The sequence below is a fragment of the Halichoerus grypus genome, chromosome 5 (assembly GCF_964656455.1).
Source record: "Halichoerus grypus chromosome 5, mHalGry1.hap1.1, whole genome shotgun sequence".
NCBI classification, from domain to species: Eukaryota; Metazoa; Chordata; class Mammalia; order Carnivora; family Phocidae; genus Halichoerus; species Halichoerus grypus.
The window spans coordinates 121,104,268-121,122,724 of NC_135716.1; the positions used below are offsets into that span (position 1 = coordinate 121,104,268).

The following is an 18,457-nucleotide window of genomic DNA, read 5'->3' on the forward strand; positions in this document are numbered from 1 at the left end:
TCTGCCATGCCCATGTTCACTCAGCATCCACCTCTGCACCTGAAGACTGCTTATTTTCTGTGAACACCTGCGACTCTGGGGCTGAGGATGTAAATTTTTTTTTTTTTTTTTTTGCTCTAAGGATAAGCTCAGTTTACAAATAAAGCAAGCCAGAAATTCCCTAGAATTGTTTTCTCCAGAGGCCAATTTCAACCAAAGATGGATGGGGATTTGGTAGATAAATATGCCAGCTTCTTTGCCCCTTGGCTGGGCTGATACTAAGTTGTGTTCTACACCATCCTTCAGGGGTCCCCAGCAGGACTAAGCTCCAGTTGCCAAATTGGAACTGCCTTGGAAATGCACTTTTTATTGGCTTTCTTCCATTCTCTGTCTCATTCCTCACTCCCTGTCAGTGTTTCCTGGGATCAGCTCCCAAATAAATTACAACGGTCCCCCCACCTCAACCAGGTTTCACTTTCCATGGCTTCAGTTGCCTGCGGTCAATGGCAGTCTGGCAACAGATGATACTCCTTCTGAGGTACTGTCAGAAGATGACTGGTAGCCTAATGCTGTCACAATGCCTACGTCATTCGCTTCACGTCAGCTCATCACGGAGGTGTTTTATCTCACATCTTCACAAGAAGAAGGGTGAGTACAATACAGTCTTTTGAGAAGAAGAGACCACATTCACATAACCTTCATTACAGTATCTTGTTATGACTGTTCCATTTCATTATCAGTTATTACTGTTAATCTCTTGCTGTGCCTAATTTATAAATTAAACTTTATCATAGGTATGTTGTACAGGAGAAAACAGTCTACATAAGGTTTGGTACTACCGTGGTTTCAGGCATCCGCTGGGGTTCTTGGAACGTATCCGCCTCAGATAAGGGGCGATTACTGTACCTGCCCTTGAATCCTTGTGTTAGAATAAGCTTCGGGGGGAACCCAATCAAAGTATTTATGTTTCTCACGTGTAAAATGGAAACAATAGTACCTGCCCTCCCTAGCCACATAGTTATCAATGAGGATCAAATGAGATAATACATATATGCTTTGAAAATTGTGCAACACTAAATAAATTCATTCATTTTAATCATTATTATTGCTGTTGCTATTGTGTTTTTCAAACTTTAATTCAGGTGTGTAAAATATTTGAAATATAATCTTTAGGTGTGTTCTAAAGGGAAAAATATCTGAAAATAATAATGTAAGATAGAAAGTTATTGACAAAGGGTAGAGAATTAGCACCACAAGGTGAAGAGAACTTTTCAACTACTACTGTAATACCACCCAACACCCACATAACCCTCTCCCCAAAATGACAGATGTCAAAGACAAAGGATTAAAAAAGAGACAACTGGCTTTCCCTATTGTCACTTACTTTTCTAGGGAAGAATATCTTTCCATCTTTTCTTTGTTTGGAAGGTGCCTTTTCATTATGTTATAAATTCACAGGGCAGGGACTGTATTTAAATCTTTATTTTGTAGAGTGCTTTTAAAAGTTAATCATGTTATTCAAATATTCAGAAAGATTAAAAAAAATATCTTACTGACCAAAACCAGACGGTTCAGAGATAGACAGAGGGAAGAGTTTAAGAAGCTGCAGTTTTACATAGCAGTGGCCTCTTACCATCCAAAGGGCAAGTTGACCATTGAGGTAGAGAATTAAAGACTATTCAACCTTGTGTGTTACCTCCCAAATAAAATGCACGGGAAATTTTTCAGGAAAAAAAAATGTCAAGCCAGAGGTTTTCATCGCTTGATACCCTTTGACTATCTTGCTCAGAAACCTGTCTAGAAAGAAAAGTAAAATTTGTTCATTCTGGGAGCAAAATGGGGGAGAGGATAAGTCAGATAAAGAACAGTGTTTGGTAATCTATTTAACAGCCTACAAAGGTATGAAAGCAAATGCCAAAGCAATACATTCATATTACAGGTTCATCCAATTATATCTTGCTGACTAAATGAGTTTTATTAACTGAATGAATAGCTGAGCATGTCACCTTTTTGTCACACCGTAACTTTCTTGGATATCAATCCATTGTGACCACATTTATCCCAGAACTGAATACACCACAGTGCTAGTTTACTTGTAGCATGTGGTCGACTGCCATGTTGAAATAATGATATTTTGTCATTGTTAATGATTTTAGTGAAATTTAGCGCATTCATAATTACAGGAATACTATTGCACAGAATGAGGTCGGTCATTAGAGTCACAATTTAGTTCCCATCAAAACATTCCTGAGGTGTTAAAATAGGGACAGTTCTCACAATCTGGTGGCTCTTTAAGTGTTTTTACTCCCGCTTTTCCTGGGAGGTTACAGTGAAGAATTTTCCTCTCTCTTTGTTCCCAGGAAGGCTTTTGCTAATCTTCATTCATATACTCACTGCCTTTTGTGTGTGTGTGTGTGTGTGTGTGTGTGATCCTTGCCTCTTAAAAAGTTCTTATTGCATTTCCCAATTTTAAACCACATTTGGGCAGTCACTTTCTGCCCCTCCCCCCACCCCCCCCCCGCTCCCATAATACTTAGCTGATGCGGCTAGTACGCACTTGTCATACTGGATTATAGATAGCTGCCGCAGTGGCTGTCGCCTGCATTAGACTACGAATTCCCTGAAGGCAGTAACCACCGTTTCATTTTTGCATTGTTAGCACCTGTCACAGTCCCTCGCATTTAGTTGGTGCTCAATAAGTGTTTGGTGATTGAATCAAATAGACACAATGCAGTGTGTTGATGTTTAATGTGTTTGTTGGCTCACATGACACCAGTTGTTCCTTATTATATTATACTTAAGTCCTTATTAAAAGAATGAGTTTTTAAACCAGAAAGGCATAATCACGTTTAGGTTGAAATAATTTAGTTCTTTAGTTTAATTATCTTTCAAAGGCTGTTTGCTGTCCAATGGCTTATTGATTTTAAATGTTTTCTTTCTGAAGAGCAGGATTTCAAAAGACTTTTAATTTTTTTAAAACAGATTTTTACATTGCCGAGGAAACAGTGAGACTTGTAATAGGTGAGACCAATTTTTCACCTGATAAGTTAGAGAATTCCTACTACATTATGATTTGTTCAATTCAAGCCACTGATTTTAAATAGGAAAAGGAATTGAATAAATGTTTTTAAATATCCCAACTGTTGAAAAGTTCTGTAATATAATCTAGAATAAATATACCAACTTAACTTTTCCTTATAAAAAGGAAACTGATTGGTTTAAAAACCATCTGCAGAATAAATATTTATGGAGCAGAATGACAACTTGACTTATCCAAAGCATTGGCATACATTTTCTTAGTTAATGTTTGATGAAGCACTTCCACTTACAATTCTTCGGTGAACTAAAAGAAGAGATTCATTAACTATTTTTGAAAGATAATGAGGCCATGATCCCTTTTCAGATGTTTCACTCGTCAAATAATTGTGATCTTTCTTCCAAATCTCCCTGGTTGCTTGGTTCCTATTTTCTTGTTTATTGAGCAGTGATTTATGAAGATGAAGAGAGGTAGTGATTTATAAAGATGAAGAGAAGAAGTACAAATGCTAGACAGACAATGAGGATAAGAAAATTAAGGCATAATTTTACCTTACCAAAATTGGAGGCTCTTGAAGTTTTATTACTAAAGGATAATTATCTCAGATGTGGATAGAGAAAAAAAAAACTTTTTCTTGGTTTTCGCTTAGAAGCATGGGGGCACTTCCAACTCTTCCTCTACAGAGGGGACTCAAGAATATGGCTCTTTGCAGAATTTCTCTTGGGGTTTAGAAAGGAGGTTTGGAGTTTTGCTTGAGAGCAGACTAATCTAATTCTCTTTCCTAGCATTCTGAAGTGCAGGACTAAGAAATAGGGCCCATAACACACAGTGCAATTAAGGGTACACTGAAAAATTTCTTAAATGTAACAGTAGGTAAGTTAGTGGTCACAACAAATGTAATAGCAACAACAATAATAATAACGTGCACATTCACTAAGTGTGTGCTACATACCAAGTACTGTTGTAAACAGTCCATGTATTAATTCATTTTTTTCTCCCTACAGTGACCATAGGTGCTAGATAGTGATATTAGCACCATTTTACAGATGGGAAAATGGAGGCACAAAAATTTAGGTAACTTGCTCAAGTTCACACAGCTAGTATGGGATGGAGTGGGAGAGAAACTGAAGCAGCTGGTTTCCATGGTGACTGCTGTTATACTATGTGATAGTGAACACCAGATGATATGAGAATTTTGAGCTATTTGTTTTGCATCTTGGTACTGCCCATGTTTTCCTTAATTGCTCCCCAAACTGTCATTTCAATTCTATCCACTTTGACTATGTTGGCTGTAGTCCGACATAAGGCCAAGGAAAGTGATAATCAGCACTATAAAATATATAACAAAAACTAACAGAAATGTTTTTGCATTCTTTTAAGCATCATATTACTACAACCCCTTGTATTGTAACCACCTCATTTCCATATTTTAGAAATTAATGAAAAATGTTTCCAAGCTATTAAAAAGAGTTTAATTGGGGTAAAGTTCACCCCAGGGGAGGAATAGAGAAGTTCCCATTCTCCAGCTGCTGTGAGGGGTGGTTACTAAAAGTTCACAACTACCTTTATTTTCTGAGAAGGGAAGCTGCCTTGCTTGGAATGTTCCCCCATGGGGGCAGCCAGCGGCCATGATTAACTGATATATATGGAATGTAAAAGGTGAATTGAAGAGTGGATTGAACTCTGGTGCTCTAGATCTTCCTGTAGGACAAGGCTCTCACAATTTTCAGCTGAACACACATCCTTGCTTAGTTTCTTCCTTTGCCCTCCTCTGGCTCCTCCCATCAACTTCTCCTAAGAGCACTGCCTCAATAAATCATTTTTATGAGGATCTTTTTCTTAAATTCTACTTTGAGAGAACCCAAGCCAAGATGGATTGTACTAGAAGTGGTCCCAAGAGGCAGAGTCTAAGATGGGATCCTGGAGGTGGATGGCGATGAGTCCTCTATGTCACTGGTGGTAGATAACATTCTGTAGCAGCGTGATTAAGATCAGAAGTCAGCAAACTATGATCTTTGGGCTAAATCCAGCTTGCTGCTTTTTGTAAATAAAGTTTTATTTATTGGAACACATTCATTAGTATTGTACTGTATCATTAGTATATGCATTGTCAGATAGAGCTGAGTATTTGACACAGACACCGAATGGCCTGCAAAACCTAAAATATTTATTATCAGTTCCTTTTTAGAAAAATTTTGCTAACTCCAGGCTAAAATTTTCATTCATGGTGGTAAGTTGGATTGAAATACGGGTAGAAGGGGATGCTGTAGCTAGTCTAATGTCTCTGGCTTTGCGAGGTATAAGGAAATTGAAACTATGAGGACTATGGATTTGGGTAACTGCTAGTATCACTGATGCATTGAAGAGAGAAAAGGACATGCTCTATCAGTTACTACTGCTGTGAAACAAATGATTACAAATTTAGCAGCTTAAAACAATACACACTTATTACTTCTCTGTTTCTTTGGGTCACGAATTGAGGGATGGCTTACTGGGTCCTGTGCTATAGGGTCTTTTAGAAGACTGCAATGAATGTGTCATTTTGGGCACAGTCTCACCTGAAGGCTTGACTGGGAAAGCATCCAATTGGAAGCCACTGTGATTGACAGGATTCAGTTCCTTGTGAGCTGTTGGCTAAAGGCCATCCTTAGTTCTTGGTTACATGGGCCTCTCTAATATGTCAGATTAATTCAACAAAGCCAGCAAGAGAGAGATTCTGCTAGCAAGAAGGAAGTGACAATCTGATGTAGCCTAATCATGGAAGTAACATCCCATCACCTTTGCCATATTCTGTTGGTTAAAGGCAAGTCTCAAGGCCAGCACATACCCAAGAGAATGGATTATACAATGATATAAATGCTAGGAGGCAGGACTCATTGGGAGCCATCTAAGAGTCTGTCTGCCACATAGGCTCAGATCTATTATTCAGACTTTAAAGCAAACTGTGGGAGTCAGAAAAGTTCATCAGAAGCATTTAAAGAGACACTCATCTCTCATAGCTAGAGGGCAGACACATTTGAAGATCAGGCTCACATCATGATTGTAAAAGTGGTAGAACTTAAAAAAAAAAAAGCTTAATTCTCAGCCTTGGCAACTCTCTTAGGCCAAAGTCAGAGCCCTGAAAGAAAAGGAGTAACATCTTGAAGTTTGGGATAAGGGTATTTGGGGAGTTGAGAACCTTACCCCTGGATGCAGCAGTTGCTAGTAAACCCCTCCTCTCTTGTTGGAAAAGAGATCGTCTGTTTTGAAGACTATAAAGAAGTCTCAGATGAGGCAGGTTCCTTACAAGACAATTTTCAGGATCTGTCTGTACTTTCCATCACAGGAGTCAGACTGATAATTTGGGTTGTATCTCAGTGTATCTCGAGTAGGAAAGTAATGGCCTACTAAGGGAGGAGATGAGCTATATACCAAGTTGGCTGACATGTATGCCTGGCAGTGGACCCTGAGGGATCTGGATCAAGGTGGGCAGAATATAAAGCAATATGGACTGTTCACTGATAAGGGCTAACTCGCATCACACTCAATTTAACACCCTGGCAAGGCCCTCGATGATATGTCTAATATAAGACTGGGCTATCTCCTGGTTGCTGGGAAAAAGTGATGGTTCACATGAAATGAATTAAAGATCCCAGCGCTCTAGTAATAGACTATGGAAGAAGGAAAAAGCAGATAGGAAATAGACATGAAAAATGGATCCCTTCAGTAAGACTGAAAAATCCATATTTGATTATGTTCCTCAGGAGGGCTTGCAGGACGGTCTGTTTATTAACATGGTGAGGAATCTGTTGATGAAGGGGATTCCAACACTGGAAAAGCATAGTTCTTTTTAGGCCAGGGGTAGTTGGAGATGCTGTTACAGGACTGGAGTACACTGAATAGCAATGGGGAGGTAGGTTCCAGATTACCAGAAACCACAGGGCAACACTGAATTATCAGAAGCAAAGTGAGTGCAATCACCACAAAGGGAAGCAAGGTTGGGATGGCTGTCCTGTGGGTGGGGTGGAATGTGTTCCAAAGTACCTATGGAAATGGTTACCTTATGTAAAGGCAAGAGGGATGGGCAGCCATCCAGGGTATTATTTGTATATATAATCAAAAGAGATTTTAAAAAATAGATGGGCAAAGGCTGAGGTCAGGCAACTGAGTGAAAGTCTTAATCTCTTGCTCTGTCTTCAGACCTGAGCCAGCACTAAGACCCAGAATCCACTGGCTGAAGGAAATTCTGGGTCTCATGTGAAAGGAACTGCAACATTATGGCAAGTATAGCTCCCTAGTCCTTCCTCCAAAGGGTGAGAGCTATTTACTCAGGAAACTGTACACTAGGGGAAAAGAGACACCCAGACCTTTCTGTGACTATTAGATTCAAGGTATGAGTTGATGCTTACAGCACCTCATGGGTCTCTGTGAAAGTGGGAATATATAAATACTGGGAAGTGAATAGAGTCCTGCCCCAGATTCATTTCATGGTGGGTCAACTGGGTCTACATGCTCACCCAGTGGTCATTTACCTAGTCCTTGAATGTATAATTGAGTGGATCCATTAGAAATTGGTAGAATTCTACCATTGTTTTCTTGATTGGCTATTGCATTAGCAAAAGCCATGTGGAAGTCCTTGAAACTATCTTCTCTGCCAAGTTAGTAAATCAAAATCAATGATTACATCCTGGGGAAAATTGCACAGATTAGTACCATTCTCATAGATTTAAAGAATGCAGGGGTGAGGATCCCCATCATTCTTCCATGTAATTCAGCAGTCTAGATGATACACAAGCTAGATGGATCATGGCAGATGACAGTGGAAAGCTGCCAAGTTAACCAAGTTGTAGTTTTGATTGCAGCTGCCATGCAGTATGTGATATATGCACTAGGGCAAATTAACTGGATATACGGTATGTGGTTATTGTTCTGGTAAAGATGTTATTTTCAATACCCATCAAGAAGGAGGATCAGAAGCAGTCTGCATTCATATGGATGAACAACAGCAGTCATGGTCTTGTCTTAGTGTTATGTTAATTCTCTAGCTTAGTCAAAATATAGTCTAAAGGGACTGGAACTGTCTGGACATTCTGCAGAACATCATGTGTGTGCACTATATGGATAACATCATGCTAATTTGACCAAGGAACTTACTTTATGGCAAAGGAAGTATGGCAGTGGACATATGAGCATAAGGTTCACTGGCCCTACTATACTCTGGTGCAACTAAGATACCGACTTAGAGATGATATCCTGCGAGGATGGGTACCATCTTCAGGGTATTATATACACTTTATTTTTTAAAGGATTTTATTTACTTGAGGGGCGCCTGGGTGGCTCAGTCGGTTAAGTGTCTGTCTTTGGCTCGGGTCATGATCCTGGGGTCCGGGGATCGAGCCCCGCGTCAGGCTCCCTCCCTGCTCAGTGGGGAGTCTGCTTCTCCCTCTCCTCCTTGGCTCGTGCTCTCTGTTGTTATCTCTGTCTCTCTCTCAAATAAATCTTTTTTTTTTAAGATTTTATTTATTTGAGAGAGAGAGAGAGAGAGAGAGCATGAGTGGGGGGATGGGCAGAGGGAGAGGGACAAGCAGACTCCCTCTGAGCAGGAACCACCCCCCTTCCCAATGCTGGGCTCGATTCCAGGACCCTGAGTTCATGACCTGAGCCAAAGTCAGACGCTTAGCCGACTGAGCCACACAGGTGCCCCGTATACACTTTAAACCAGTAGCTATTATATAGTGCTCTTTCCCCAATAGGTAGAATACATGAATCCAGGAATTAAAAGGTAGACATAAAATGGACCCAACTCATTATCACTTCCAGAGAGCCATCTCTGCAAATCTAGGTTTTGTGAGCCTAGAGCTCCTAGGCCCCAGTGGAGGGAAACTTCCACCAGGGGATATAGCAAGAGTCTCAGTAAACATAAAACTGTTGCCAGATTACTCTGGGCTCCTTGTGCCAGGAGACAAGCTGGCACCACAAAAAAAGTGACTACATTGGCAGAGAAACTGATCTGATTACCATGAGGAGATGGCAGTGATGCCACATATCAGAGGCAAGGAGCGATGTGCTTGTCGCTCAAGTGATCTGTTGGGACATTTTTGGTATCCCCGTTCCTTATTTAACTGTAGTGGGCAAGTAGAGCAACCACAACCTGATTAGGGCATGGCACCCTAGAGCTGATCATTTGGCTTACTTTCCAGGCAATCTGCTTAGACCTGCAGAAGTACCAGCCCATAAGGAAGGAGATCATGACTATGTCACAGCCTTGGAACAAACTGCAGCAGGGGAAGCTGTCATTTGTTCTGCCACTTCTTCTCTTAGACATCAGCCCAGAAAATGTGGCTCACCAGAGTGCTGAAGCAGCTGAGCCTGAAAGGAGTGAGCTCGATATGAGAAGCAAGTGGGTCTGAGCAGCATTAAGGGATGGACTGCAGGGGTGGTGGCTGGCGTCTTTCCCATCCACCAGCGGCTGTGTTTGGCTGCTAACAGCTCGTGGCTGTACTCTTCACAAAGATTTGCCCTCAGCTGAACAGTGCCAACCCAGCTGAGAATTGCCCTTCCTGGGAATGAGAGGCGTTAACCCTATGGTACAATTTATGTCCCGGAGTCCCCCAAGGGACAAGGCTAAGCTAATGCTAGTTTTCAGCAGAGACCACATCCTTTTTGGCTAAGTGCTTTTGCCTATTTGGCTTCCCTGGCTCCCCTTCTGAGAGCACTCCCTTAATAAATCATTTTCAGAAGCATTTCAATCTCAAGCCCTATTTCTAGGAATTCTGACTTGAGATACCATCTTCTACTATTAACTACACTGGAACAATCTTTTCTTCACCCATTTCGTTCTGACTCAAACTGGATAGTATGCATATGAAAAGTTATATAGATTGAGGTTGCCAATTAAAAAAAATTTCCTCCTAAAATCTCTCCTTAATTTATTAACATAGCAAAGGCTCTCACTCATCAATTCTCAACTTTACTATAACTGAAGACCATTATTCTATTCTTGTTACTCTCTAAGACTTCTTCTATACTGATGTCAACTATCTTTTAAAATGCAATTCTGATCATGCCACCCTGATGAAACATTTTAAACACTTAGTGACTTTACACTATTTCCTGGATGAAGTCTCAAGTCTTCAGCATGACATGCAAGGCTTTGTTTATTGGGCTGCAATTTTGAACTGAACTGTAGTAGACTCTTCCCCCTACCATACAGCCCGTACACCACGTGCGACAGTCAGACTGAACAGCATCTTAGTCCCTGAATAAGGAATGCTCTGGTTTGAATCCGTGTTATTCCTTCTGCCTGGGATGGTTCTTCTTTCCTCTTCTCCTTGTGAATACCTGCTTATACTTGAAGACACAGATTATTTATCAACTTTTCTGTGAAGCTATTATTGACCAACTCTGAACTTTTTTCCAAACTCCAGGAAGAATTAATAACTCCTTTCTTTGTGCTCTTTTAACATCAAGTACTCGCCTGTGTTATGATGCTTGTCAGATTTTTTGTGATTGTTTATTAACATGTCTTTCTCCCCCACATAAATTAAAATTCTTCAAGGGCCATGTAATATGTTTTTGTATCTGTACTAATGATCACATTGCTTAGCATAGTACTCTTTCTTGGCTGGTTCTTAGATAGCTTAGAAAGAACCTCAACCTGACAGGCTAGTCAGTTCTTTTTTTTTTTTTTTCTTAAGATTTTACTCATTCATTTGAGGGACAGAGAGAGAGAGTACAAGAGTGGGGTGAGGGGCAGAGGGAGAAGCAGACTCCCCCCTGAGCAGGGAGCCCAACGCGGGGCTTGATCCTGGGGACTCTGGGATCATGACCTGAGCCAAAGGCAGACGCTCAACCAGCTGAGCCACCCAGGCACCTCTGGTCAGTTCTATTCTAGTTCTTGCCTTTGATCATTTTCCTCTTGTTGGAGATTTGGAAACTGAAGAGTCTTTGGACAACTGTCTGTTCATTTAAACCACACGACTGTCCACACCTTCAGTCCATTACTGCATGAGTTTATGTAACTTTTCCTGCTATACTTTCACACAAGTTCATGTTCCCTGTGACTTGTAACAAACAGGGCTAAGAAATATACTTCCAAGGGGCAAGAGCAAGCCTGAAATGTAGCTCGGTGACATAAATACAATCCTATATTTGATCTCTCCTTGAAGGTGGTAGCAAGCAAAGGAGAACTGAGAGAAACCTGCTTTACCAGGATAACCCCCAACCTTCTTCAGAACGTCTTTACATCGTAGTCATCCTGAAGGCCAGTTTGTTCGGCTAGTGTTTCTGATTCACCTAGATTTCCACTTAAGCAGCAAATGGTGCTTTTTAAGTTTTCAGAGTTTTCTTTCTTTCTTTTTTTTTAAAGATTTTATTTATTTGACAGAGAGACACAACGAGGGAGGGAACACGAGCAGGGGGCAGAGAGAGGGAGAAGCAGACTCCCCACTGAGCAGGGAGCCCAATGCGGGGCTCGATCCCAGGACCCCAGGATCATGACCTGAGCCGAAGGCAGATGCTTAATGACTGAGCCACCCAGGTGTGCCAAGTTTTCAGAGTTTTCTTAAAAGAACCATTATTTCTTTATATTTTTGAGGGGCTGGGTTGTGGATCTAACCCTAGGAAGTTTAAATAAATATACTTAAGAAAATCCCTAGTATATTATTAGAAATTGCTTTAGTGATTTTGAAATAAACAAGAAGGTAAACATGATAATAAAAGCCTCTGCATTATAGGAAACTCAATGGTTAATGTGGCATAAAACTGGTTATAAGAATCTGACCTGATAATATTCATTCTTTTCCTCCAGCCACATTTCTCAGCCCTGGCTCCTCCAGCTCCCTCTGACTTCAAAGGAAACTCTGAATGAAGAGGGAGGGCACACAATAGAAGAATTGGTCTGATTATCCCCCTCTGTTTGGAAATGGGTAAAGATTATAGATATGTTTCTTCTTTCTGTCCTTTGGACTATGTAATGTCAATTACCTCAAGCAAAACCCCCTACCCAGGCTAATGCACAGATTTGGATTATACCAAAATTGCATAAAATTAGAAACAAGATACTAATAATAATTCATAGCAGTGTGACATAATGGAATACGTATTTACTTTCATTGGCTATAGCTGGTATAATAAAAAAAGTAAATGAGTTTAGAGATTTAAATTTTATATTTATTGTACCCTGACCTTTTTTGCTCTTCTCTCACACTTTATCTTATGAATGAAGTAATTATAAAGAGTCTACTTCTCTTTTGTTCCATTATGGCACATTTTTGCCCCTTTAAATGTGTTTGTGTGTTTGTGAATGTGTGTGTGTGTGTGTAGATGATTATTTTAACCGATGTTTGAAAATGAAGTTGTAGTGCTGAAGGTCAAACGAATGAATTAGCCTGACCTGGTAATTAAAAAACCATGTATGAAGTATTAACCAGAAACCACTGTAGGACTTTTCATTCTCAACCCAAAATGAAAAGGCAAGCATAATAATCCCTTATCACCTGTGAAAATGATGTCAGGGAATGTTTTCTCAGAGTCAGCTACTGGTCAAGACTTACATCAAGTTAAAAAAAATAATGAAGGATCAGGATTCTGGAAGGGCCAAAAGTTCGAACAGGAGACCTTTAGCCTTTCTGCCTGCAATGCATAATAATACTTCCTGTTTGTTTGATAGGTGCTTACCATTCCCTGAAAACAAAAGCATTTATAACTTTCATTTTAGGAACTAAGTACTCTGGTCCCATTCTTCCTGTTTAGGATGACTGTCCACAGAAGTGAATCAATATAATTCGAACTACTAAGTGAAAACAATAAAAACAAAACCCCACTGGACCAATCAATTTAAAGCTGTGTCTCATCTGGCTTCCAAAATATTTGGGATCGTCCAAACGACAAAAGAATTATATCTAATTATGAATGAATTTCATCAAGGTTGGTTTGCTGTTTAGATGTCTTTAATAAAGACTACATTTCCTTATGAGAGTCTAGATAGACCACACGGTTCTGTATTAACTCATCAAACCTATGGCAATAACAACAGTTGGAGATATGACCTGAAAAATGCTTTAGTTTGAGCTATTTCTGCTCAGGCATAGAGAAGACTGCAGGTAAGTAATGTGAAGTAATTTTCATTACTAAAATAGTTTATAAATATATAAAATATAAAGGAGTTTTTTTTATGAGTTGAATGATTTAGTAAGCCCCAAGCTTCAGTGGTGTGTCATTTTTTAGCCAGTTTTTAGGTTTGACTTGCCAATGCCCCAAGAAAACAGAGCAAAAAAACTTGAATGCAAACCTTTCAACCAGGTAACTCTTGTAGTTTATAAGTGGCAATGAATGACATTTCCTCAGGAAAATCTTAGAAATTACCAGTGTTGCACATTTTATTAATCCATGTTTAACCTGAAGCCTAGAAACTAGTGCCCCTTTCTTCCTGTCTTCAAAATCTCTATTACCAACTGTACTGTGTTGAAGTTTATATGATAGGCCATTTCAACACTTTTGTTTAGTTAAATGGAAGTGCATCACTTTTAAAGAAAAGCCCTATTGCCAAAAAATATAAACAGCCCTAACTTTGATTAATATAAATATTTAAAAACCAGAACATTCTGTTACATCTTGCAAAAACAATTCTGATGTAGCTGATGGGAAAGAAAAAGTGCTTTCATGCATTAGACGAATCCAACAAAATACAGCTGCAGAACAAAATTTTAAGTAAATATGAATTGTTTATCTTTTCACAGGGCTATGTTGTTTACCTAAGTGGAGTTATTTTAGAACACTTTATGTTTTATTAGTAAAAATGAAAGTTTTTTTTATTTTACAATTTTAGTTCTGAAGTATTTTATTTAAATTTGAAAGTCCTCTAATTAAAAACACCATTAAAATTATTCCTCTTGCCCAGCTTAGTGTTTTGCTAATAAGCCACTGGACAAGAGATGTGTGAAATGAATAGATGAAGAAAAACGTTGACAGCAAAAGCAAGGTCTGGGGGGTGAAGGTAGTTTATTAGGCCCCGTTTGTCACGAATGGCCCTGCTGCACATATAAAAGCAAATCCCTCTACCTTAGAAGATTAATTCTGAAGGAGGCACTCTTGGGTCAAAGTATACATAAGCGTGTGCCTAATCTCAGAGAAATCAGGCTATTTTCTCACAGCAATTAAGCAGAGGTCTGGGGTTTCACCCACAGTGTATTTAAACACAGGATACAATTAAACCCCAAAGTATTAATATCTTTGCTCTGCAAAATTGCTCAGGAAATAGATTTTGCTCTCTTTCAAATGAAAAGCAAGGCAAATGAAGAGAATAACTTGATTCTTAGCTAAGTTGCTTGAAATAAGAGTGCCGTATTTTCTTCTAACTGCAAATATCTTCTGTACATAAAGACAGTTCTTACTCTACAGTAGGATAAGAGTTATAAACTTTCTAGTTCCTTTGGTCTAAATAACGAATCTTAGAAGTTTGTATGGAAATGTATTGTTTTAAAACTGTAATTTAATTTCTTATTTAGCATATGTTAAAAATCAACTTCTTATAAAAATCTAAGAACTCACTGTTTACCACCAACAAAATGTCACAACTAGGAAGCTTTGCAACCTATGTAAAAAGTAAAAAAGTAAATGTAAATCTTAAACAATCAAGTGTTCAGAGGGACTACTTTCTGCAGAGGTTTTTCTTGAAGTTTTTTTTATTCATATACTCATCTCAAGGTAAGAGCTAATCTTCTAGAGAAAATTATTGCCAGTTTAAAACACTACTTCGAAAGTGTTAAATATAAAAACAAAATAACTTTTATTTCTTGTGCATCAGTTCCCTAAAGGCAAAGATTTTAATAGTACAAAAGCTATATTAAATAAACCACCACCTTTGTTCAGCTCTTGAAAAAAAAAAAAAACCCTTCTGGTATTAAACAAATTTTATCCATATTATAATTGTCACTTCTCTTTTGTCTCCATATGAAATTAATATCCCATTTTATTGCCAAACCAAATTCTCTTTGTCCTTTTTGAGGAGGAAACTTGCTCTTGGAATAAGAAAGGATAGAAATCGTTTTTCATTTATATAGCTGACTCAATAGTTATTTCATTTATATAAGAGTTTCTAGCAAGATGGTTATTGGTATATGATACAGTGAGAAATCTTATCGTTCATGACATATAGGCACGTTCTTAGAAATTAATAAAACTGAAAGAATGAAGCAAAACAGAGTAAATCTGATGTGCAGTGGGGTGTGTGTGTGTGTGTGTGTGTGTGTGTGTACTAACATATTTTCCCACCTAATACTCCTTTGTTGCTTTTAAGAAAGGATGAGTACTTAAGGTAAAGTACAAAAGGCAACGTCCCCTTGGAACCACATGATAAACAGTTTAGGCACTTTTTTGATGTGTGCTGGGCTATGTGAGAAGGCATACAATCTGAATTTTACGAAGGATTGTTTTAACAGGACCAGTGACTTTAATAGTACTTCTTGCTGACATCACTGGCAAATTGGTCTACTCTGTAACCTTTAAAAGTGCAGCATATCCCAAAATGAGTTACTTATTAAACAAATGTTCCTTTTTTTGAGTGCAACTGACCTTTAAATGATTATTTCTCAGCACTTGCAACAAAGAGAATCTCACCTATCACCTTTACACTTTTGATGCTACAGTGAGTAGATCCATAACCTTTTCACAACACTTACCACGCCACACAACATGGAATTACAAACGCTAATGAGCACCTTTTCTTTTAAGGGGAAGTCCTATTACTTTATTAAATTGTTGCAATACACAGAAGCCATGGAAAAGTATAACAATAAATCATTATTTTTTGATCAAGCTGCAACCATTTTAGAAAATAGAATTCCAAAGCACCAAAGAGTAATTTACTGTTAATAACAGTTTCTACTGAAGTTTTCTCCCTTTGGTTTCCAAGGGATGTATGTGTAGTGGGGGAAGGGGATGGGTGATTTAAACAGTTGTATTTGACTAAAGAACATCCTCTTTAGGTTCAGGCACTTACACAGTATTTGCAGGCAATTTGAACTAAATTTACAGACAACTAGCACAGCACCCCTTTTAACTACTAGAAGGAAAAGCTCTGAAATTTCTGAAGTATTATTGATGGAATATATATACATACATATATATATATATATATATCTCCTGTAGTGTTAGAGATTTTAAGATTATGCCTTCCTCAGAAATAGACATGTTTGTAAAGATGTAATGGGTATAATCAAGTCATGGTTTTCTTTAATTAAATAGAGCTGGAAATGATAAACTTTATTCTTCAGGAATCAAATCAAATCTAGCACATATTTGGAAGAGTTAATGTTTTCTGGGATCTCTTTACTAATGTGAGGAAATCCATGTTACTCTAAGTCCCAGTGGTCTTTCCTGGAGCAGGTAACCTATTTATACTTTAGTAGAACTACTGAATCTATTAAAGGTTTCATTAGCCTCAGTATTTTCCCTCTTAAAGAAAAGCAATATTCTAATTTTGCAAAATGCTGAAAAAAAAAAAAAACACAAACCCTTGATCTGAAGGATTCAGATCCTGGAATAAGCTAGTATGTCCATACTTTACGTACATTTTACCTGAACAGTAAGGCACAGGTTCCAAAATAAGCTTTTTTTTTTCTTGTAAAGCTGACCTTGTTTATAAAAAATACTGTTTTAAAAAAGATGTTGGGGTCTTATAATTGTTAAATATCAATCCTCCATAGCATAAAAAGGGGTTTTCATGTGTGTATTCTCTGTCTCTCCTCTTTTCCCACATTTCTTACCAAGTAAGCTTATTGGCATGAATTATAGAGAAATCTGAGAAATTTTTCCTAAATAATGAAAAATAACTGTTCTTGAAATAACATTCACTTACGGTTTTCTTTTCGGCTCTGACTTGGTCGTATTTTGTAAAGCATGAGGGGCAGCCACAAGCCTTCATCAGAGAAATCAAAGTTAATGTCCTTTGGAAACATTGGGCTCTGAAAGAAAAAAATAATAATAGCAGAAATATCACTTATTTGGCTCCCCCTAGTTTAATTTACAAAAAGGCAAATCAGTTATGTTATTGGCATGTAATCACAAAGAAAAATACACAGACTTAAGACTAAACCGACTCATTGTCAAGACTTCCAGGGTCTTATTCATTAATTATGGTGGCTGCCAACAAACAACAGAGGAAAATCAACAATGCTGGATAAAATAATCATCAAGGGCTTCTATGTCTGTAAACTATTTAAATTCTTGAAATTGAATATTTATGATGAGTGATGCTTCTTTAATGTATACCATATTTCCATCAGTTCTCCACTCTGCCTGCGTTCAGAAAGCCCAGATGCACCCGGTGCTTGGTTCACACCCACCTTTCACTCGGTTTCATCCTGGGCCCTCTGCTAACACCATTCCATTAGAAAACTGGACACCCAGAGTCACTTGCTGTTTTTCCAGGGCTCGCTCATTTCGTGGTGTCCCTCTCATCCTTAACAATAGCGCAGTTCAATATCCTATCTGCCTGTGCATAGGCAGCCCCCGTGTGAAACGGTTGTGAAGTTTAGTTTTCACCCATCAGTACAATGCAAACCAGAGTGGGCTCACCTCTTTGGGGTTAGTGAACCCATGTTGTCTGTGAGCACAGACAGCACTTTGGCCCCAGATGTGACTGGTTAACTGTACAAGCAAAGAGGATAAATCCACATAACAATACTTCATTCACCAAGGAAATCTGCAGTGGATTACAGCTTCTCTATGGTTAAGTCTGGTCTTAATTTACTGCTTTTATTCAGTTTTCAACCACAAACGAGCCCCTTATGAGGCATTCACTATGCAGAATTGACAACTCTTTTTATCTACTTGAAAAATATTTTTGGATAATAATTTATGGTTACAAAATATGTTAAGCAGTTTCAATAGTTATATTATATTCTTTCAATGCTTAATGATGCAGTATCCCCTGTAAAAATGGAATGCCAGGAAATCTGGTAATTTTACATACAATATTTATAACAACAGAGCAATTTGGCCATATAGAAACACAAATTTTAAAAACCCTGCATATTTCATAGGAAGTCTTTTAAAGACATTTTTAAAGCTCTTAAATTGTATCTCAGGAGAAAATCAGAGTTTAGAACAGTGTCTAAAGGCCCTATATGTATGGGTGAAAAAGTAATTTTGGCAAGCACTGTATTTTATTTATGGATTATTATGTTTAAAATAGCATATTTTGAACACCCTTCAGAAAGAAAAAAAGCTGCGGCTCTCTCTGAGGACACAAGGGAGAGTTCATATGCTATTTATATTTTACACATGAAACCAAAATGTGTGGGTAGGTTTGTACTTTTTCACCATCAAACGTATTCTCTTAATTTATATTCTGAATTAATGCCACCTTTTTAAAAAATCCATCTGAAGGTGCTCATTATTATTGGGCATAGAGTCATTTTTCAAGGACTGATTGCCAGTAATTGGTACTACTCTGGAAAC

At 38.3% G+C, this 18,457-nt stretch overlaps 1 protein-coding gene across 20 annotated transcripts in view; it reads right to left on the minus strand.

The window, feature by feature from the left end:
* The window catches only part of ADGRL2 (adhesion G protein-coupled receptor L2), a 609,197-nt gene that overhangs the window by 351,624 nt on the left and 239,116 nt on the right, over nt 1-18,457 (minus strand). For all 20 annotated transcript variants that reach the window (XM_078072845.1, XM_078072847.1, XM_036076672.2 and 17 more), the window contains one exon: nt 16,854-16,959. The gene's annotated coding sequence lies outside the window, so the exon portion shown is untranslated. The remainder of the gene's footprint in view (nt 1-16,853; nt 16,960-18,457) is intronic.